Here is a 24,173-nt window from a genome sequence, read left to right on the forward strand (position 1 = left end):
TAGAGACCCCCATGGAGAAGTTAGGGCAAGGACTGAAGAATCTGAAGGGTTTAGGAACTCTGTTGGAAGAACAACACTATCAACCATCTAGACCTCCCAAAGCTTCTGGGGATTAAACTATCAACCAAAGAGTACACATGGAGGGATCCATGGCTCCACCTGAATATGTAGCAGAGGACTGCCTTATTGGGTATCAGTGAATGGGTAACCCCTTGGTCCTGTGGAGGCTTGATGACCCAGGGTAGGAGAATGCTAGGGCACTGAGGCAGGAGTAGGTGAGTGGTTGAAGGAGCACCCTCATAGAGGCAGGAGGTGGGGGAAGGGGAAAAGAGGTTTGTAGAAGGGAAACTGGGAAGAGGGATAACATTTAAAGTGTCAATAAATAATAAAAACTAATAAAATGAAAAAAATCCAGCAAAATGTGGTTATTTGTAGTTTATAAAACACATCATATTCTCTCATATCGCTGAACATATTTTTTAGAATACAATCCTTAGTCATTTGGCTCAATGTAGTAGCAAAATATTTGACAAATTAATTTGAGGATGGAAGGATTTATTTTGTTTCACTATTTGAATACATGGTTAGTCTTGAGGTGAAACTTATGCTACAAGTGTATAGGGAAGCTTATCATGTAGCATCAGCAGTCATGAAGCAGAGAGTGAAGGATGTTTGAGTTTAGCTCCCTTATCTTTTTTATTAAATGCTGAAGTATAGGCAATGGGATGTTACTGTTCACATCTGAAGTGGATCTTCCTTCTTCAATTAAACCTTCCTGCCAATAACTTCATAGACCTAGCCAGAGGTGTGTTTTCATGATGATTATAAATCAGTCAAGGTAACAACAGTGATTAATATTATCATCTGGCTGAATTCTACACATTCATTAAATATAAGCTAAGGTGCGGCTACAGCTGTGAAAGCCTAATTACCGAACTGTGATTATTATAAGACTCTAAAGCATACTTAAGATATACTGTGCTGTATAGAGTATATAGCATTGCATTAAATTGTGTTGTAAATATATGCATTTCCCCTTGTTTTTTTTTCTTACAACTTTATTTAAAGAAGAGATATAAATGTACAGAATTTTAAAAGCATTTTGGCAATTCTTTTAGAGGTTTGATAGCATGCATTGAAATCCCACTAGTTTCCATAAGCATAAAGTACATGTAGAACAGAATATAACATGGCGACAGTCAGAGTTTTCTTGGTGTGTATAGATTAAACATAATGATCTTTGAATACTAACAATTGCCACAAGGCTATATTCCTAGCTCTTGGATTACTAATGATTTAAGGTCTAGGTGTCCCACACTCTGAGAGGATGCTATACACTTACTTTTTGTCCTAAGAAGGACTAGGGTGTTCATTATTTGGCCTTTGTTATTCTTGAGCTTCATATGGCCTGAGAGTTGTTTCTGGAGTATTCAGAGCTTTTTGGGGCTAGTATCCAATTATCTCCCCCTAATTTTTAACAGTAACGGTGAACTGGGAATACGATCCCCAATGGAGGTGATAAAGAACGGATAGAGAAGGAGCATAAGGGGTTTGTAACCCCATAGAAAGAACAACAATATTAACCAACCAGACACCCCAGAGCTCCCCAGAACTAAAACACTAACTGAAGAGTATACATGAAGGGATCAGTGGCTCCAACCTCATATGTAGCAGAGTATGCCACAGTGTAGGGGAATACCATGGCAGAGAGGCAGGAATGGGTGGAGGACTGGAGGAACACCCTCACAGAGGTGGAAAGAGGAGAAATGGGATAGACGGTTTCCAAAGAGGAAACTGGGAAAGCAGATAACATTTGAAATGAAAATAAAATAGCCAAAAAAAAAAAAAAAAAAAAAAAAAAAAAGGTAAAGCCACCAGGAACAGCAGAGATCCAGGGACACAGGCCTGGTAAGACTGCTCTACAAGTAGCCAGGGCACAGAGAGGGCTAGGCCTGGCACTAAGAAAGCATGCCCCTCACCCCCCCCCCCCAATTGGTTCAGGGGACCAGGAACTCTGCCATAGAGACTTGGTTTCCACATGGAAGGCTCTTGTATGCAGACAAAACACTCAGGCCATTTGCCACCGGGAACCAAGCAGATCCAGGGAAGCAGGCCTGGTGAGACTGTGCCAAGAGTAGCCTGGGTATAGAGAGGTCTGGGCCTAGCCCACGGACTATGCGGCCCCCTGACTGGTTCAGGGGAGCAGGAACTCTGATGTAGGATCTCGGTTTCCACCCGGAAGCCCCTTGCATGTAGACCAAACGCTCAAGCCATTTGCCACTGGGAACAGTAGGGATCCAGAGACACAAGCCAGTTACAGGGGAGAGACGAGAACCAATCACTGACAACAAGATAACTTATAATCACAGACAACAAGATGGCAAAAGGAAAGCGAAAAACTTACCCAATAATAACCAAGACAACTTGGCAACATCAGAACCCACCTCTCCCATTACAGCAAACAGCGGAAGCCAAACACTCCAGAAAAAGAAGAATTAGACCTGAAATCATACCTCAAGATGATGATGGAGATCTTTAAACAAGAACGGGAGGAAAAGCATAAAGAAATGGAAGCTTTCAAAGAGGAAACATGAAAAAACACTCGAAGAAATCAAAGAACTAGAGCAAAACTGAACCAGAGAGATGAAGGAATTGAGGAAGGAATTTAAAATGGAAATGAAAACAATAACGAAAAGGCTATAAAAGACAACTCTGGAGGTAGAAAACCTAAAAAAGAAATCAGGAGTCATAAATGCAAGCATTCCAAAAGACTATAAGAGATGGAAGAGAGAATCTCGGGGGCCGAAGACAACATACAAAACATAGACAAAACAGTCAGACAAGATGCAAAAGCCAAAAAGCTCTTAATGTAAAATGTCCAGGAGCTCGAGGAGACACTGAGAAGACCAAACCTAAGGATTATAGGAATAGAAGAGGGCAAAGAATATCAAATTAGAGGCTTGAAAATCTGGAGGAAATGAATGAATTCCTAGACAGATACCAGATACTGAAGTTAAACCATGACCAGGTAAACCATCTAAATAATCCCATAATACCTAAAGAAATAGAAGCAGTCATCAAAAGCCTCCCAACCAAAAAAATCCCAGGTACAGATGGGTTCAGTACAGAATTCTATCAGATATTTATTCACTATGTAATACCAATACTCTCCAAACTATTTCACAAAATATAGTGAAATGGAACACTACCTAACTCATTTTTCAATGCCACAATAACCCTTGTTCCTATACCACACAAAGACCCTACAAGGAAAGAGAACTTCAGAAGAAACTCACTTATGAACATTGATGCAACAAGACTCAACAAAATCCTTACAAACAGAATCCAAGAACACATCAAAACAATCATTCACCATGATCAAGTAGGCTTCATCCCAGGGATGCAGGGATGGTTTAATATACAGAAATCCATCAATGTAATCTACCATATAAACAAACTCAAAAAACCACATGGTCATCTCACTAGATGCTGAGAAAGCATTTGAGAAAATTCAACACCCACTTGTGTTAAAAGTCTTCGAAAGAACTGGAATCCGAGGCCCATACCTAAGCATAATAAAAGCAATATACAGCAAACCAATAGCCAACATCTAACTTAACTGTGAGAAACTTGAAGCAATCCCACTAAAATCAGGGACTAGTCAAGGCTTCCAACTCTCCCCATATCTATTCAACATAGTACTGAGAGTCCTGGCCAGAGCAATTAGACAGCAAAAGAAAATCAAAGGGATACAAATTTGAAAGGAAGAAGTAAAAACATCACTATTTGCAGATGACATGATAATGTACTTAAGTGATCCCACAACTTATGCTAGATAACTCCTACAGCTGATAAACAAGTTCAGCAAAGTGGCTGGATATAAAATTAACTCAAATCAGAAGCCTTTCTCTATTCAAAGGACAAACGTGGAGAAAAAAATTAAGGATAAGATACACTTCACAATAGTCATAAACAATAGGAAATACCTTGGTCTGACTCTAACTAGGCAAGTGAAGGACCTGTACGACAAGAACTTCAAATCTCTGAAGAAAGAAATTGAGGAAGATCTCAGAAAATGGAAATATCTCCCATGCTCATGGACTGGAAAGAACAACATTGTCAAAATGCTATCTTACCAAAAGCAATCTACAGATTTAATACAATCCCCGTCAAAAGAGTTGGAAAGATCAATGTGCAATTTCATCTGAAATAACAAAAGATTTAGAATGAGGAAATCCATCCTCAACAACAAGAAAATATCTGTGGGAATCACCATCCCTGACCTCAAGCTATAATACAGGGCAATTGTGCTAAAATCTGCATGGTACTGGTACAGAGATAGGCACATGGATCAATGGAATAGAATAGAAGATCCAGAAATGAGCCCTCACATATATGGTCACTTGATTTTTGACAAAGGAGCTGTAAACATTCAATGGAAAATGGACAGCCTCATCAGCAAATGGTGTTAGTCCAACTGGCACTCAGCATGCAGAAGAATTAAAATAGACCCTTTCTTATCTCTTTGTACAAAGCTCAAGTTTAAGTGGATCAAAGATATCCACATTAAACCAGGTACACTGAAACTATTAGATTGGAACTTATGGAAAACCTTAGAACACATAGGCACAGGAGAAAATTTCCTGAACAGAACACCAATGGCTCAAGCTCTAAGATCAAAGATTGACAAATGGGACTTAATGAGATTGCAAAGTTTTTGTAAGGCTAAAGACACTGTCAAGGAAACCAAATGGCAGCCAACAGATTGGGAAAAGATCTTTACCAACCCCACATTAGATAGAGGCCTAATATCCAAGGTATACAAAGAACTCAAAAAGCTAGACACCAGAGAATCAAACAACCCTATTAAAAACAAGGTACAGAGCTAAACAAAAAGTTCTCAATTGAGGAATATCCAATGGCTGAGAAGCATCTAAGGAAGTGCTTTACATCATTAGCCATCAGGGAAATGCAAATCAAAACAACCTTGAGATTCCACCTCACACCAATCAGAATGGCTAAGATCAAAAATTCAGAAGATAGCAGATCCTAGCAAGGCTGTGCAGATAGAGGAATACTCCTCCACTATTGGTGGGGTTGTAAACTGATACAATCACTCTGGAAATCAGTCTGGTAGTTCCTCAGAAAATTGGACATTGTACTACCTGAAAACCCAGTTATTCCACTTCTGGGCATATACCCCAGAGAAGCTACAACATACAATAAAGACACATGCAACCCAATGTTCATAGCAGCCCTATGTATAATAGCTAGAAGCTGGAAAGAACCCATATGTCCTTCAGTAGATGAGTGTATACAAAAACTGTGGTACATTTACACAATGGAGTACTACTCATCTATTAGAAACAATGACTTTATGAAATTCTTAAGAAAATGGATGAATCTAGAGAATATCATCCTGACTGAGGTAACCTAGTCACAAAAGAACAGACATAATATGCAGCCACTGATAACTGGATACTAACCCCAGGAAGCTCTGAACACCCCAGAATCATCTCACAGAACATATTAAGTTCAAGAAAAACAAAGGCCGAAAAAATGAAAAGTCATTATGCTTAATCTTTATACACCAAGAAAACCTTGACTATTTCCAGGTTACATCTTGTTTTGCATGTACTTTATGCTCATTATAACTGGTAAGATTTTAATGCATACTATCAAACTTTTAAAAAATTCAAGTACTGACAAAATATATTCATATACTTTTATGCAAAAATGCTTTTAAAATCTGTATTTTTATTTCTGTTTTTTAAAATAAAGTTGTTCAATTAAAATAAAAGAAAATACAAAAAAGAAAAGGTATAGTCATATTAAAAATTAAGTATCCAAACTCATTTAATCCTGAAAATAGCCTTATGAGGTAAATATATTATTTCTTTATTCTTTTTTATACACTGAAATATACTTTTATCCTGCTCCAATGATGGTGCTCCCCAACCCACCCACCCACTCCCTCTTGCCTCCTTGCCCTAGCATTTGCTTGTACCTTCACAGACCAAGGGCCTTTCTTTTCATTGATGCCCTACAAGGCCCTTCTCTGCTTCATGGTTTCTGGAGGGGATTTCAGAAATGGGGATAACATTTGAAATATAAGTAATGAAAATATCCAATAAAAGAAAAATATTTTTCTCACAGTATATATACTGATTACAATTTTCCTCCTCGTTATTCCTCCATGATTTTCCCATCCCATCTGGATCAACTAGCTTTTTCTTATTAAAAACCTAATAGACTTCTGCAAGACAATAATAAAATAAATAAAATAACACATAGAAAATGTATGAAACAGAATACAAAGATTCCAAGAAAAGGGACATGTGCATACTCAGGAATCCCACATTAACACTAAACTAGAAACCTTAATATATATGCAGAAAACCTACCTGGTGAAGATCTGTGTAATCCCTGTGCATGCTTCTTCAGTTTCTGTGAGCTCACATGTGCTTTGATTATGTTGATTTACTGGGTTTTGATATTTTTTATGTCCCCCATTCCCTCTAAGTCCTATACTCTTTTGATCTCCTTTTACTCAGTTTCCTGTGCCCCGGGGGTAGAAATTTTCTAGAGACATCCTACTTAAGGTTGAGTATTCCAAGGTCTTTTCTCATGGTCTTACTTTAGGTCACTGTATTTGTTCCTATCTTCTTGTATACCAACGTTTTCTGATGATAGATGGGCAAGGCACTGATCTGTAAGAGAATGGCATTAGAAGTCATTTTATTGCTACTTGGTAGTATTTGGTTATATCCTAGGTCTCTAGAGCATATAAGTCTCAGTTTTTTTTTTTTTTTTCTTTTTTTGGTGATCCAAGCAATGTTGGGTATGGGCTTCAGCTTGTGGAGTAGCCTTTAAAGTTAAATCAGATGTTGGTTGGTTACTCTTATAAGATTTGTATCACCATTCTCCTAGCATTTTGTGCAGGTAGGATATACACTACTATAGATTAAATGGTTTTTGGATAGGATGGCATTTATGTTTCTCTTTTATCAAAGATGCTAGAATATAGAGGTGAGAGCTCTGTGTAGGCAACATGTCAATATCTTTATGCTCAGTGAGTTGTGAAGGTCTTGTCTTCAGAAATGGGGCCTTGCTGTCAGTTTGTGGAGAGCAAGCTATAGTCTTTGCAACATACTTCCTGGTTTGTCTGAGGATTGCATGTCCCTTTGTCCAATAACTCAATTATTTGTAACCCAATCCTAGTACGGAAATCTTCAGCTGGGAACAAGAGCTAGTCAGTTGGTGCTATGTCTTCACCATTATTTAGTAATTTCTTTTAAATTGCCCTCATATATGTACATATTTTATGAATCTTCTGTTGTAGTAGGTGTCACTGCTATTCCTCAATGATCCAAATTTAGCTATCTCTAGCCACATTTCTTACCACATTCTCTCTCCTCTCCTTAATTGACCCTTGAGTTCCACCCAACCATCCATCCATAGCTTTATATTTTATTCCCCTTTCCTAATGAGAGATATCTATCTCCTATAGTCTATCACTGGATACCAAATCTTTGTGGTTTTTTTTTTTGAATTGTAGCTTTGTTATTCTTGCCTTAATAGCTAATATCCACATATAAATGAATATATGATATTTTCTTCTTGGTCTGGGATATCTCACTCATGATGTTTATCCATTTACCTAAAAATTTCAATTTTTGATTTGTTTAATGGTTTGTTATACTCCATTGTGCAAATATAAGACATTTTAAAACTTTTTTGTGAAAAACATCTAGCTTATTTTCAGTTTTCATGGTTGAGCAAGTGTCTCTATGGTAGGATGAAGTGTTCATATATCCCCAAATGTGGTATAGCTCAATCTTAATATAGAACAAATCTTATCTTCCTGAAGAACTGCACACTGATTTCCATAATGGCAGTACATATTCTCAATTCTGCAATGAATCTATGAGTGTTTCTCTTATTCCAATCCTTGGCAAAATAAAAAATCATTTGTATCATTGAAATTAGCTACTCTTATTGGTGTATAATGAAATCTCAAAGAATCTTTGATATAAATTTCTCTGGTGTATAAAAATATTAAAGATTATTTTGTCTGTTAACCATTTGAGATTCCTATAACTGAAAATTCTCTGTTTAGTTCTGTGTTGTACCTTTCAATTGAGTTATTTGTTTTTGTGGTATTCAGTTTTTTGTGTTCTTTGTGTATTTTGGTATTAGCTATCTGATATATAGTTGAGGGAAAAAACTTTTCCAATTCTATACGATGCCACTTTATCTGAATGACAGTTGTCCTCTGCCCTCTTTATGATGTTCTTCAGTTTCATGAGGTCCCATTTATTAATCTTTGTTCTTAGTGCTTGTCTTATTGGTGTTCAGTTCTGAGTCTTTTCTTTTTTTTTTTTTTTTTTTAAATCTGCTAATATTCCTTTTCTCTCACCTTTATTTATTTCTCAGGAAGGTATTTAATTTCCAAATATCTATATAAATTCTAAAGATGCTTCTTTTACTGATTTCCAACATTATTCCATTGTATTTTGAAAAGATACTTGATATATACAACATATTTTCAAATTAAAGTGTGGAAATATTCTGGAACTACATTTTATGCATGTTCTATAGCTGTTGCGTTCATCTGAGCCAGGGTACACTTAATACTACTGTCTATTTACTTTTCCTTTCTTTTTTTTATGATTTTTTTAACGACTTTATTTTGCAAAACAAAGATAAATGTAAAGATTTTAAACATTGTTTTGCTTAAAATTATACATTTTTGTCAGTACTGTATTTTCAAACATTAAAATAAATTTTACATAAAACCATGTGAATATGTTTTGTAGTCAGTACTTGATTTTTTTCAAGGGCTTGACAGTATGCTAGTTGCAATAAGCGTAAACTACATGCAAAACAAAACGCAACATGGAAATAGTCAGAGTCTTCTTGTTTTGTGAATATATGTGTATTTTTTGTTTTCTTTATTTCTTGGACTTCATACAGTCTGTGAGTTGTTTCTGGGGGAGTGCAAGCCTCTGGGGTTAGCATCCCACTATCAGTGACTGCATATTATGTCTGTTCTTTTGTGACTGGGTTATCTCACTCAGGATGATCTTCTCTAGATGCAGCCATTTTCTTAAGAATTTGGTTAAGTCATTGTTTCTGGTGGCTGAGTAGTATTCCATTGTGTATATGTACCACAATTTTTGTATCCATTCGTCTTCTGAAGGACATTTGGGTTCCTTCCAGCTTCTGGCTATTATAAATAGAGCTGCAATGAACATTGTGGTGCATATATCTTTGTTGTGTATTAAAGTGTCTCTGGGGTATATGCCCAGAAGTGGAATAGCTGGGTCTTCAGGTAGTACTATATCCAGTTTTCTGAGGTATCGCCAGACAGATTTCCAGAGTGGTTGTATTAGCTTGCAACCCCACCAACAGTGGAGAAATGTTCCTCTTTCTCCGCAGCCTCACCAGCATCTGCTGTCATCTGAGTTTTGGATCTTGGCCAATCTGACTGGTGTGAGGTGGAAACTAAGGGTTGTTTTGATTTGCATTTCCCTGATGGCTAAAAATGTGGAGCACTTCCTCAGATGTTTTTCGGCCATTCGGTGTTCCTCAACTGAAAATGATTAGTTTAGCTCTGTACCCCATTTTTTAATAGGGTTATTTGATTCTCTGGTGTCTAGCTTTTTGAGTTCCTTGTACACCTTGGATATTAGGCCTCTATCTGATGTGGTGTTGGTAAAGATCTTTTCCGATTCTGTAGGTTGCCGTTTTGTTTTCTTGACGATGTCCTTAGCCTTACAGAAACTTTGAAATCTCTTTAAGTCCCATTTGTTAATCTTTGACCTTAGAGCTTGAGCCATTGGTGTTTTGTTCAGGAAATTTTCTCCTGTGCCTATGTGTTCTAAGGTTTTCCCTACTTTCTCATCTAATAGTTCCAGTGTATCTGGTTTAATGTGGAGATCTTTAATCTACTTACACTTGAGCTTTGTACAAGGAGATAAGAACGGGTCTATTTTCATTCTTTTGCATGTTGAGTGCCAGTTGGACCAGCACCATTTGTTGAATAGGCTGTCCTTTTTCCATTGAATGTTTACTGCTCCTTTGTCAAAAATCAGGTGACCATATATATGAGGGCTCATTTCTGGGTCTTCTATTCTATTCCATTGATCCACTTGCTTATTTCTGTGCCAGTACCATGCAGTTTTCAGCACAATTGCCTTGTAATATAGCTTGAGGTCAGGGATAGTGATTCCCGCAGATGTTTTTTGTGGTTGAGGATGGATTTCGCTATTCTAGGTATTTTGTTATTCCATATGAAATTGCACATTGATCTTTCCAATTCCATGAAAAACTGGGTTGGAATTTTGATGGGGATTGCATTGAATCTATAGATTGCTTTTGGTAGGATAGCCATTTTTAAGATGTTGATCTTTCCAATCCATGAGCATGGGAGATCTTTCCATTTTCTGAGATCCTCCTCAATTTCTTTCTTTAGAGGTTTGAAGTTCTTGCCATACAGGTCCTTCACTTCCTTAGTTAGAGTCACACCAAGGTATTTCATAGTTTTTGTAACGATTGTGAAGGGTACCTTTTCCCTAATTTCTTTCTCCACATGTTTGTCCTTTGAGTATAGGAAGGCTACTGATTTGTTTGAGTTAATTTTGTATCCGGCCACTTTGCTGAACTTGTTTATCAGCTGTAGGAGTTCTCTGGTGGAATTTTTGGGGTCACTCAAGTACACTATCATGTCATCGGCAAAGAGTGATGTTTTTATCTCTTCCTTTCTGATTTGTATCCCCTTGATCTCCTTTTGCTGTCTAATTGCTCCAGCCAGGACTTCCAGTACTATGTTGAATAGGTAGGGAGAGAGTGGGCAGCCTTGTCGAGTCCCTGATTTTAGTGGGATTGCTTCAAGTTTCTCGCCATTAAGTTTGATGTTGGCTGTTGGTTTGCTGTATATTGCTTTTATTATGTTTAAATATGGGCCTTGGATTCCTGTTCTTTCCAGGACTTTTAACATGAAGGGGTGTTGGATTTTGTCGAATGCTTTCTCAGTGTCTAGTGAGATGACCATGTGATTTTGGTCTTTAAGTTTGTTTATATGGTGAATTACATTGATGGATTTCCTTCTGTTAAACCATCCCTGTATCCCAGGGATGAAGCCTACTTGGTCATGATGAATGATGGTTTTGATGTGTTCTTGGATTCGGTTTGCAAGGATTTTGTTGAGTATTTTTGCATCAATGTTCATAAGTGAGATTGGTCTGAAGTTCTCTTTCCTTGTAGGGTCTTTGTGTGGCTTAGGTATGAGGGTTATTGTAGCCTCAAAAAATGAGTTGGGTAATATTCCATCTGATTCTATCTTTTGGAATAGTTTGGCGAATATTGGTGTTATATCCCCAATAAATGTCTGATAAAATTCTGCACTGAACCCGTCTGGACCTGGGCTTTTTTTGGTTGGGAGGCTTTTGATGACTTCTTCTATTTCTTTAGGTGTTATAGGGTTATTTAGATGGTTTACTTGGTCCTGGTTAAACTTTGGGACCTTGTATCTGTCTAGGAATTCGTCCATTTCCTCCAGATTTTCCAATTTTGTGGAGTATAAGTTTTTGTAGTAGGATATGATGATTTCTTGAATTTCCTTATTTTCAGTTGTTATGTCACCAATTTTTTCTTCTGATTTTGTTAATTTGGATACTCTCTCTTTGCCCTTTAGTTAGTCTGGCTAGGGGTTTATCAATCTTGTTGATTTTCTCAAAGAACCAACTCTTTGTTTTGTTGATTTTTTCAATGGTTTTTTTTTTGTTTCTATTTGGTCTATTTCTGCCCTAATTTTGATTATTTCTTGCCGTCTACTCTTTTTGGGTATATCTGCTTCCTTTTGTTCTAGGGCTTTTAGCTGTGCTGTCAGGTTGCTGATGTGAGCTCTCTCCAGTTTTTTCTTGGAAGCACTTAGGGCAATGAGTTTTCCTCTCAATACTGCTTTCATTGCATCCCATAGGTTTGGGTATGTTGTGTTTTCGTTTTCTTTGAATTCTAGAAAATCCTTAATTTCTTTCTGTATTTCTTCTTTGACCCTGCTATCCTTTAACAGAGTGTTGTTTAGTTTCCATGTGTATGTGGGCATTTTGTTGTCTTTGTTGTTGTTAAAGACCAGCCGTAGACCATGGTGATCTGAGAGGATGCATGGGAGTATCTCAATCTTCTTATATCGATGAAAGCTTGTTCTGCGTCCAATTATGTGGTCAATTTTCGAGAAGGTGCCATGGGGTGGTGAGAAGAAGGTGTATTCTTTTACTTTAGGATAGTATGTTCTGTATATATTTATTAATTCTAGTTGGTTCAAAGTCTCTGCTAGTTTTGCAGTGTCCTTGTTCAATTTCTGTTTCCCTGATCTGTCCATTGGTAAGAGTGGGGTGTTCAAGTCTCCCACTATTATTGTGTTGGGTGAAATGTATTTTTTGAGCTTTAGTAGAGTTTCTTTTATGAATGTGGGTGATTTTTTATTTGGAGCATATATGTTAAGGTTTGAGAGTTCCTCCTGACAGATTTCCCCGGTAATGAGTAAAAAGTGTCCTTCTTTATTTTTTTTGATAACTTTTGGTTGGAAATTTACTTTATTCGATATTAGAATAGCCACTCCAGCTTGCTTTTTGGAGCTGTTTGCTTGGAAGTTTTTTTCCCACCCTTTTACTCTGAGATAGTGTCTGTCTCTGTCTCTGAGATGAGTTTCCTGTATGCAGCAAAAGGCTGGATTTTGTTTATGTATCCAGTCTGATAGTCTATGTCTCTTTATTGGGGAGTTGAGACCATTTATGTTAATAGATATCAAGGAATAATTGTTTCTGTTTCCTGCCATTTTTGCTTTTTTGGGTTGAGTTGTGTCTGTGTTTTTTTCTTCTTTTAGTTTTCTTGTTTAGGAGTTTTCTTGTTTTTACTAGGCTGTATTTTCCCTCCTTGTATTGGGTTTTCCACCTATAATTCGTTGTAGTGCTGGGTTTGTGGTCAGATATTGTGTGAATTTTGATTTGTCTTGAAATATTTTGGCTTTCCATCGATGGTGATTGATAGTTTTGCTGGGTATAGCATCTTGGGCTGGCACTTGTGCTCTCTTATGGAGTGCATGATGTCTGTCCAGGCTCTTCTAGCTTTCATAGTCTCTGTTGAGAAATCGGGTGTGAGTCTGATTGGTCTGCCTTAATATGTTACCTGACCTTTTTCCCTTACTGCTTTTAGTATTCTTTCTTTACTTTGGGCACTTGATGTTTTTACTATTATATGTCGGGAGGTATTTCTTTTCTGGTCCAACCTATTTGGAGTTCTGAAGGCTTCTTTTATGCTCGTGGTCATCTCATTCTTGAGGGTAGGGAAGTTTTCTTCTATGATTTTGTTGAAGATATTTACTGTGCCTCTTAGTTGATACTCTTCTCCCTCTTCTATTCCTATTATCCTTAGGTTCGGTCTTCTCATTGTGTCTTGTATTTCCTGGACATTTTGGGTTAGGAGCTTTTTGTTTTTTGCATCTTCTCTGGCTGTTTTGTCTATGTTTGCAATGTTGTCTTCTGCCCCGGAGATTCTCTCCTCGATCTCTTGTAATCTGTTGGAAATGCTTGCTTCTGTGACTCCTGATTTATTTTTTTGGTGTTCCGACTCTAGGGTTATCTCTTTTAGCGCTTTCTTTATTGTGTCAATTTCTGTTTTAATTTCCCTCTTCTATTCCTTTATTTCTTTGGTTCTGTTTTCGTCTCATTCTTTTAGTTCTTTGAGTGTTTTTCTTGTTTCTTCTTTAAAAGCTTCTGAATCTTTTTGCTTTTCCTCCCTTTCTTGTTTAAGTAACTCTATCAGCGTCTTGAGGCATGATTTCAGGTCTGTGTCTTCTTTCTCTGGAGTGTTCGGAATTCCGATGTTTGCTACTATCAGAGAGCTGGGTTCTGGTGTTGCTAGATTGTCTTGGTTTCCTTGAGATATACTCTTTCTCTTTCCTCTTGCCATTTTGTTGTCAGTGATATGTTCTTGACTTTCCCTTGTATCTGGTCTGTGTCCCTGGTACACTTTCCGTGTGCACTCCGCAGAGATCTGTCTACTCCCTGGCAGCCCAGGTTCCGGGTGGCAGCTGGGCCAGGCTCCGCTCTGCGTACTGAAGTCGCCTCTGTGTGGGAACAGACGTTCCTAAGATCTGTTCCTGGTCACAGATGCTCAACCTCTCTGAGGCACCTTTCTGGCTGGCAGGTGGGCCAGGCTCCGCTCTGCGTCCTGAAGTCGTATCTGGGTAGGAACAGAAGTTCCTAAGATCTGTTCCCAGTCCCAGTTGTTCAGCCTGTACAAGCCGCCTTTCCGGCTGGCTGTTGGGCCAGGCTCTGCTCTGTGTCCTGAAGTCGTCTCCGGGTGGGAACAGAAGTTCCTAAGATCTGTTCCAGGTCACAGTTGCTCAGCCTGTACGAGCCGCCTTTCCGCCTGGCGGTTGAGCCAGGCTCCGCTCTGCGTCCTCCTGAGTCTTTTCTAATGCCACCAAATTCAAAGCTATTCCCCACTTTCTATGTATCTGATTTTATGTTGAGTTCATTGAAACGATTGGACTTGAGTATTTTCTAGGTAATATTTTCATTCTTCTATATGAAGATATCAAATTTAATCAAGACCATTTGTTTTAAATGTCTTTTTTCCCAATATGTATTTCTAGTTTCTTTATCAATAATCAGGTGTACGTGGGTGTATAGATTTATATCTTGGTTTTTAATTTTATTCTGTTGATCATTGGGTCTATTTATGTGCCAATACCATGCTGGCATTATTTCTATAGCTTTGCAATATAACATGAAATCAGGAATGATAATACCTCCAGCAGTTTGTGTATTATTCAGAAGTGTTTCAGGTATTCTGGATTTTATGTGTTTTCATAGTTTGTTCAGAATTTTCCTTTCAAATTTTATAAAAAATTTGCTGTAATGTTGATGGGAATTGCATTGAATCAATAAATTGCTTTTGGTAGAATGACCATTTTCAATGTATAATAATCCTAAAAATCCATAAGCATAAAAGATTTCTGTTTCCTTTCTTCAAAGACTTGATTTTTTTTTTCATGTACACCTTTCACTTGCTTGGTTAGGGTTACACCAAGGTATTTTTTTGAGTCTATTGAAAAGGCTGGTATTTTCCTAATTTTATTTTCAATCTAGTTGTCATTTGTATATAGAAGGAATAATAAATATTTGTGAGTTAATTTTATATGCAGCTACTTTGATGAATGTGTTTATTAGTGTAGGAATTTAGTGTAGTTTTAGGGTCATTTGTATATACTATTTCATCATCTACAAATATAGTTACTTTGAGTTCTCCCCTTTTCCAATTTGTATCCCCTTGATCATTCTACTTTCTTACTACTCTAGCTAAGAGTTCATGTACTATATTAAATAAGTACAGAGAATTTTGAACCTTGTTTCTGATTTTAGTGAATTTCTTTGAGTTCTCTTAATTTAAATTGATATTGGCTATGTACTTCCTGTACACTTCCTTTATGTTTAGGTATGTCCCTTGCATCCTGATTCTAAGACTTTTATTATTATAATGTAATAGAAAATTTTAAATATCTTCTTCATTTTATGCTTTCTTTTGTTCCTGCTGTTTATATCCAGCTTTACTCTGTATTGGTCAGATAAGGTACAAGCTGTTATTTCCATATTCTTGTATATGGTAAGAATTGTATTGTGTCTGAGTATGTGTCCAATATTGGACAAAGTTTCATGGAATCCTGAGAAGAGGTATTGTGTGTGTGTGTGTGTGTGTGTGTGTGTGTGTGTGTGTGTGTGTGTGTGTGTTTGTGTGTGTGTGTGTGTTTGACTAAAATGTTCTGTAAATATTTGCTCCATTTGGTTTATATGGTCAGTTAGCTCCAGCATTTTTAACCTATTTATTGATAAGAATGCAGTATGGAAGTCATTTACTATAAGTCTGTGAGGGTTAACATATGATTTAAGCTGTAGTTGTGTTTTTTTCTATGAACTTGGATAGTTTTATATTTGGTGAAAAGATATTAAGAATCACAATGCCTTTTGGTGGATATTTTTCCTTTGGTGAGGATGTAATGTTTTCCCTGTATCTTCTAAATAGTTTTTGTTTGAAATCTATTTTGTCAGATATTAAAATGATTACAACAGCTCGCTTCTTTGGTCCATATGCTTGAATTATCTTTCTTTACTTTAATTCCAAAGCAATGCCTCTCCTTTATTTATTTCTTGGATTAATAAAAAAGATGGGTTCTATATTCATATCCATTCGGGTAGTCAGTGTCTTTTTGGGGGGCTTATTTATTTGTATTTCAGTGGATATCTCTTTCTCAGTTTGCCCTCTAGAAAACCCCTATCCCATCCTCTCTAGTCCCCCACCTACCCACCCACTCCTACCTCCCTACCCTTACATATCTCTACCCTGGGGCATCAAGTCTTCCCAGGACCAAGGGCTTCTGTTCCCATTGATGTCCAATAAGGCCATCGTATACTATATATTGGGCTGGAGCCATGGGTCCCTCCATGTGTACTCTTTGGTTGGTGATTTAGTCTCGGGGAGCTCTAGGGTTTCTGGTTCGTTGATATTGTTGTTCTTCCTATGGGTTGCCAACCCCTTCAGCTTCTTCAGTCCTTTTTCTAACTCCTCCATTGGGGATGTTGTTCTCAGTTCAGTGGTTGGCTGTTAACATCCTCCTCTGTATTTTTTCAGACTTTAGCAGAGCCTCTCTGGAGACAGCTATGTGAGACTCTTGTCAGCAAGCAATTCTAGGCATCTGTAATAGTGTCTGGGTTTGGTGACTCTTTATGGGATTAATGTTTTTTAAGTCAATAGGACAAAATGGCAAGCAACAGATTGGGAAAAGATCTTTTTCAACCCTACATCTAATAGAGTGCTAATACCCAATATATACAAAGATTTTAAGAAGTTAGACTCCAGAGACCCAAATAGCCCTATTACAAAATAGGGTACAGTGCTAAACAAAGAATTCCAAACTGAAAAGCATCAGTTGGCTGATAAGCATGTAAAGAACTGTTGAATATCTCTAGTCATCAGGGAAATGCAAATCAAAACAACCCTGAGATTCCACCTCACACCAGTCAAAATGACTAAGATCAAAAACTCAGGTGATAGCAGATGCTTTTGAGGATGTGGAGAAAGAGGAATACTCCTCCATTGTTGGTGGATTTCAAGATGGTACAACCACTCTGGAAATCAGTGTCTGGGGGTTTCTCAGATAATCGGACATAGTACTACCTAAGGATCCAGCTTCCTAGGCATATACCCAAAAGATGCTCCAACATATAATAAGGACTCATGCTCCACTGTGTTTATAGTATCCTGTGTCCTTTATTGCAGATTGAGGCCGTGGATGGTGAGAGATATCAGTGAGCAGTGTTATGTTGATTCAGGTTATTTTGTTGTTGTTGTGATGATAATGGTGGTTGTGGTGAGTAGTGGTGGTGGTGGTAGTGGTGGTGGTGGTGTCTGTGTGTGTGTATATGTGTGTGTGTGATTCCCTCTTTGAATTTATTGGTATGGCATAATTTATTCCTTCTGCTTTCTTGGATGTGGTTAACCTCTTTAGGTTGGAGTTTTCTTCTAGTGGCTTCTGCAGGATTGCATTTGTAGATAAACATTACATAAATTTGGTTTTGTTACGATATCTCTTATTTTCTACATCTATTGTGACATTTTGAGGGATACAGTAGTCTTGGCTGCTATCTATGATGTCTTAGAATCTACAGCAATCCACCCATTTCCTTCTAGCTTTTAGGGTTTCCATTAAGAAGTCAGATGTTATTTCAGTAGTCTGCTTTTACATATTACATGGTCTCTTTCCTTTGAAGCTTTTAATATTATTTCATTGCTCTATACAATTATTGTTTTAATTGTATACCATCAGGACATTTTTCTCCTTATCCAGTCTATTTTGTGTTCTGAATGCTTCTTGTATCTGGATAGGCATCTAATTCTTCTTCTTCTTCTTCTTCTTCTTCTTCTTCTTCTTCTTCTTCTTCTTCTTCTTCTTCTTCTTCTTCTTCTTCTTCTTCTTCTTCTTCTTCTTCTTCAGATTAAAGAGTTTCTCTTTTATACTTTTGTTAAAAATATTTTCTGTGCCTTGAAATGGGTCTCATTTCATTCTTACATTCCTCTTACTATTATGTCTGATCTTTTCATAATCCCAGATTTCCTGGAAATTTTTGTGCCAGGAGTTTTTAAAAACATATTTCTTAATTTTTTTCATTCCAGTCTTTATTCCTCTCCAGGTCTGATCTTTGTTTGTTCCACATCCCATAATTCCCTCTGCACACCTTTCCTGTCTCCAAGAGGATGTCCTCACCCCACCAGACTTTCCCACTGCCTAGGGCCTAAGTCGTTTAGGGATGAGGTGCATCTACTCTCACTGAGTCCAAACCCGGCAGTCCACTACTGTATATGTTTGGGGGGCTTAATATCAACTGTTGTATTATGCCTGGTTGGTGGATCAGTGTCTGAGAGATCTTGTGGGTTCAGATTAGTTGAGGCTGCTTGTCTTCCTATAGGGTCACCCTCTTTCCCAGCTTCTCCCAGCTTTTCCTTATTTCAACCACAGGGCTCTCCAGCTTCTGTCCATTTGTTGGGTCTAAATATGTGCACCTGACTTTTTCTGCTGCTTGTTGGGCTTTTTGTAAGGCAGTCATGCGAGGCTCTGTTTTGTAAGCACACCATAGTATCAGTAATAGTGTCAGGCCTTGAGGCCTCCCCTCTAGCTGGATCCCAATTTGGGCCTGTCAGTAGACCTCCTTTCCCTCTGTTTCTTCTCCAGTTTTATCCCTGCAGTTATTTTAAACAGAAACAATTTCGGGTTAGTGTTTTTGACTGTGAGATAGCAACCCCATACCTCACTCGATGCCCTGTCTTTCTGCTGGAAGTGGGCTTTACAAGTTATGTCTCCCTTCTGTAAGACATCTTAGGTCCTGCCCTTTGAGTCCTAAGAGTAGGAGCTTTTATTTTTAAGTTTTTCTTTGATATAAGTCTGCCTTCCTTTGTTGTGTGCTCAACACCTGAGACTTCCTCTTTCATCTTTTGTATTTTTTGGTCAGGTTTGCTGCTGAGGTTCTTATTTGGGTTCCTATACTTTTTTCCCTTCCACTCTTTCTTTCTTTTTTTTTAGGGGGGTGTATCTTTTTCATACATGTCTCTTTGAAGACTTCTAACATATTCATGAACAGTATTTTAAATGTTTTCTTGTGTGCTTCAGTTATGATGTCTGCGGTAGCAGTGGTGTTTGGCTCTAATGGAGACATTGTCTTGGCTTTTAGTGATTGTGCTTTTACACTGGTATCTAGCATTTGGGTTTAGGGCAGATTGTAATTCTCAGTAGTGCAGTAGTGAATGCATTATTGTCTTTGAGGATGGGTGTTTTGTCCTTGTTTTTGTTGCTCTCTCTGGTTGTTAAGAGAGTGCAGTGGCTGTGTGTTGACTGGTAAGAAATTCTTTTAGGTTTCTGATGTGTGTCCACTGGGGGCTCTAGGTAAAATTTGTTTCTGAGTATTTGGAGCTGACATTTATAAATAGGTATTGGATGGATGAGGAAGCCTGACAAGGTCCACAAGATAATGGAGAGCAGGTATTTCCACCAGAATCTGCTTAGTCCCTATAAAGATGAGGGCAGAGAAAGAGAAGAAGCAACAATAAGTGGTCTGCTATAAGGGCTGGGAATAAGAAGCTGGAATTAGACTTGAAGGTATGGAGGAAGAGAAGAAGGCTTGAAGTTAACATACCTGCTTCCATGGCTGAAGTGGCCTGTGGGTTCTCAGCAAGTGTCATCTGGAGTTGGATGCTAGGATAAAGCCATGTGTACGGGGGATGATCCACTGGGTATGGAGGTCAGGAGGGGGGAATGGAGCTCAGCAGATGGTCTGCTGCACAGCTTGAGATGAGACTGGTGGAATAGATTTGGAGTAGCTGAGGAAGAGATGAAGATTTACACTTAGACCACCCGCTTCCCTGCCTGGAGACTATTTTCTCATTATTATGTCCAGACCAAGAAATTAAAATGTTAGCATATTAACTAACTGCTTTGCTTAGAATTGCACATTCAAGAAGTAGCTGATCTTGAATTAAAACAATTCTGATTCAAAATAAAAGGTTTACATTACACATTTCACCATGATCTCAATAATTTTTCTGAACTATACAGGATTTAGTCATTAAAAGGAGTTTAGCAACACTATTTCATTAAAAAATGAATACTTTACAGGAGAAAGAATATGAAAAAGGAAAAAAAGAAAAGAAAGATGAGAGAGAGATGGATAGAGTGAGGAAGAGAAAAATATTTTTTAAATTAATTAGCTAACTCCTGTATTTTGATCATTACATGATTTATTTTTTGGCTGCTTTCCTAATGCCCTCTCCCAGAGCTCTTAACCCTACCCCCAATCTCCTTCATCTCTGAGTGGGTGTCCACATAACCCTTCCCTGGGGCATCATGTCTGTAAAAGATTAGGCAATCCTCTCCCACTGAAACAAATAAGATAGTCCCCTGCTATATATGTGCCAGAGGCTATGAACCAACCCATGTAAGCTCTTTGGTTGGTGGCTTAGGCCTTAGGAGCTTCATGGGGTCCAGATTATTTGACCCTCTTTTTCTTTATATTGGGTTGTCATTCCTATCAGTTCCTTCATTCCTTCTCCTAACTCTTTTGTATGGTCCTCAACTCCCCAAAATTATCTACATTTTCTCAGTAAGTTGCTGTCAGGGCCTCTCAGAGTTTAGCCATGCTAGGCGCCTGCCAGAAAGCACAACAGAGCATCCACAGTGGTGTCAGGTTTTGGTGCCCAATGATGGGATGAATCCCAAGTTGGGCTGGTCACTGGTAAGCCATTCCTTCAGTATCTGCTCCAAGTTTTTTGTCCCTGCGTGTCTTTTAGACAGAAACAATTCTAGGTCAAATATATTTGATATTGGTTTGTGTCCCTATCCGTCCACTGGGGTCTAGGTCTATTGAGGATGGTCTCTTCAGGTTCCATTTCCCCAGTGTTGAGTATTTCTTCTAAGGTCACCCACAATGAGTCCTGGGAGCCTCTCACATCCCAAGTCTCATGGACTTTCTAAATGTTCCCTTCACATCCACCCTCCCACCCCTAAAGCTACATATTTCCATTCTTTCTCCGGGCTCTCTAGGTTTCTCTCATGTCTGCCCCCATATATGATCCTGCCCCCATTTCCCATATCCCTTTTCCTTTTTCACACAGGTCTCTCATCCCTTCTGCCTTCCTTTCCAACTGGGATTGAAGTATTCTTACTTGGGTCTTACTTCTTGTTTGAAATCTCAGGGTTGGTCATATGTCACATGGGCACTCTGTACTTTATGGCTAATGTCCACTTATCAGTGAGTATTAGCCATTTGTCATTTTGGGTCTGGATAACCTCACTCAGAATGATATTTTCTAGTTCCATCTATTTTCCTGCAAAACTTAAGATTCCTCATTTTTAAAAATACCTTCATAGTATTTCACTGTGTAAATAAACCACCTTTTTGTATGCATTCTTCATTTGAGGGACCTCTGGCTTGTTTCCAGCTTCTGGCTATTATGAATAAGGCTGTTATAAGTATAGTGCTGTACATGTCATTGTGGTATGGTAGGGCATCTTTTGGATATGTGCCCAGGCACTGAGTTTTCAGGCAGAACTATTTCTATTTTTCTTGAGGAAATTGCAGATTGATTCTCCGAGTGGTTATATAAGATTACAATCCCACCACCTATGGAAATAGCCTTAATACATAGGCAGAAGGGAAAATTTTCTGAATAAAACACCGATGGCGTAGTCTCTAAGGTCAACAATTGATATATGGGACCTCTTGAAAATGAAAAGCTTCTGTAAGGGAAAGACCACTGTCAATAAGACAAAGTAGCAACCTACAGATTAGGAGAAAATCTTCATCTCTATATCTGATAAAGGACTAACATCTAAATTGTATTAAAAAAAACTCATAAAGTTAGACTCCAAAAAAAAACTAATTAAACATGGGATACAAAGCTAAACAGAATTCTCCACAGAAGAATGCCAAATGGCCGAGAAGCAGTTAAAGAAATGTTCAAAGTCTTTAATTATCAGGGAACTGCAAATGAAAACAACCTAGATTCTACCTTACACCAATCAGAATGGCTCATATAAAAACCTCAAGTGACAGCACATGCTGGCCAGGGTGTAAAGAAAGGGGAAAGACAGATCTATAACAAGATTAGTAGGTTTCATTGAGATGGAGCTTCAGACCAAGCAAACTGTCCATAAGATCAGAAAAGCTCATTCGTTTAGGCTTTTTCATGATATGTATAAAAGGGAGTATAGTTTAGCAGCAATAGTTCATAGATATACGAATCAATACATTATTTTCTAAAACATCAGAATTGATTCACTTATGTCAATGCCATGTAATTAAAATAACCCCACAATTTTAAAAAGATACATATGACTGAAACAGACTCAGATACCCATTGCCAAATGTTGAATGGAGGTCCTGGAAGGCAGGTGGTGGCAGGATTTTTATGGAACATTTGGGGAAGGATTGAAGGTCTTGAATGGGATAGGAACTCCAAAGGAAGACCAACAGAGTCAACTAACCTGGTCGTATGAAAGCACTCAGAGACTGAACCACCAATCAAAGAACATGCATGGGCTGGACCTAGGCTTCCTGCACATTTGTAGCTGATGTACAGCACAGTCTTCATGTAGGTCAGTCCTCTAACATCTGGAGCAGGACAGGGGTTGTCCTTAAAGCTTGTGCCTGCCTGTGGAATCTATACTCTAATGGGGCTCCCTTGTCCGGCCTCTGTGAGAGAGGATGCACCTCATCCTGCAGAGACTTGTGTTGGGGTGAGGGAATACCAAGGGTGCCACCTTTCTCTCAGAGGGGATAGGGCAAGGGACTCTGGGAAGGTGATTGGGAGAGGGACAATGATCAGAATGTAAAGAGAGAGAGAGAGAGAGAGAGAGAGAGAGAGAGAGAGAGAGAGAGAGAGAGAGAGAGAGAGAAAGCAAAACAGAAAAAGATTCATTTGTATAATAGAGAATATTTTTAACGTTTCTAAAGTAAGTAACAAACAAATTGTAGTTATAATTTAGCACTATTTATAACAATACTACAGGTTCCTACTTCAAAAACAGTTTCAAAATTTCCATCTATGAGTATATATTCATACAGTTTAATAATGTATGCACAATTTTTAATGAAGCATCACTTATAATTGGAACGATACCCTAGAAATATCCTATAAATCTTCATAAATTGGTTGGATAAATTACAGTTCACACATATGCTATGTAATCCCAAATGTGTTCAAATATGAAACATTCACTTACATAGTATAATAAATTAAACTTAAAATACTATCAGCTGCAGATTTAATATGATTAATATATCACAGTCAAAGACCAATAATGCTTAGAAAATAAGAAAATGCACAGAGGCTCTCAAACTTTGTAGTATCAACTATTTTATAAATTTCTGAGACTGAAAAAGATTTTTAAAAAAGTTAATTCATTCCCAGGATTGTTCCTGTCTAAAACTACAGGGACAAAAATGGAGAAGAGACGAAGGGAAAGACACTGCAGTGACTGGCCCAAATTGGAATACACCTCATGGGGGATCTGGGTGGCACCAAAACCTGACACTATTACTGATGCTATGTTGTGCTTACAGACAGGAGCCTAGCATAGCTGTCCTCTGAGAGTACCAACCAGCAGCTGAGACAGACACAGATATACCAAACAATTGGCCTGAAGTCAGGGGCCCCTATGGTTGTATTAGGGAAAAGCTGGAAAAGGGTGAGGAAGAGGGCAACTCTATAGGACAACCAGCAGTCTCAACTAACCCAGACCCCTGGGAGCTCCCAGACACTGAGCCACCAACCATACTGCCCATATCAGCATACATGAGCTGGTCCAAAGTCCCTGACACACACACACACACACACACACACACACACACACACACACACACGAGAGTGACCTGATGCTCCAGAGGGAACATCTTGGAGACAGGGGGAAGAGGAATGGGATGAGAAACTTTTGGGGTATGTACTGGGATGGGGAGGCAATGGCTAGGTTGTAAATATAATAATAATAATAATAATAATAATAATAATAATAATAATAATAATAATAATAATAATAAACAATAATGTTTCTATGAAACCCC

Source organism: Micromys minutus, assembly GCF_963924665.1.
Source record: "Micromys minutus genome assembly, chromosome: X".
NCBI lineage: Eukaryota > Metazoa > Chordata > Mammalia > Rodentia > Muridae > Micromys > Micromys minutus.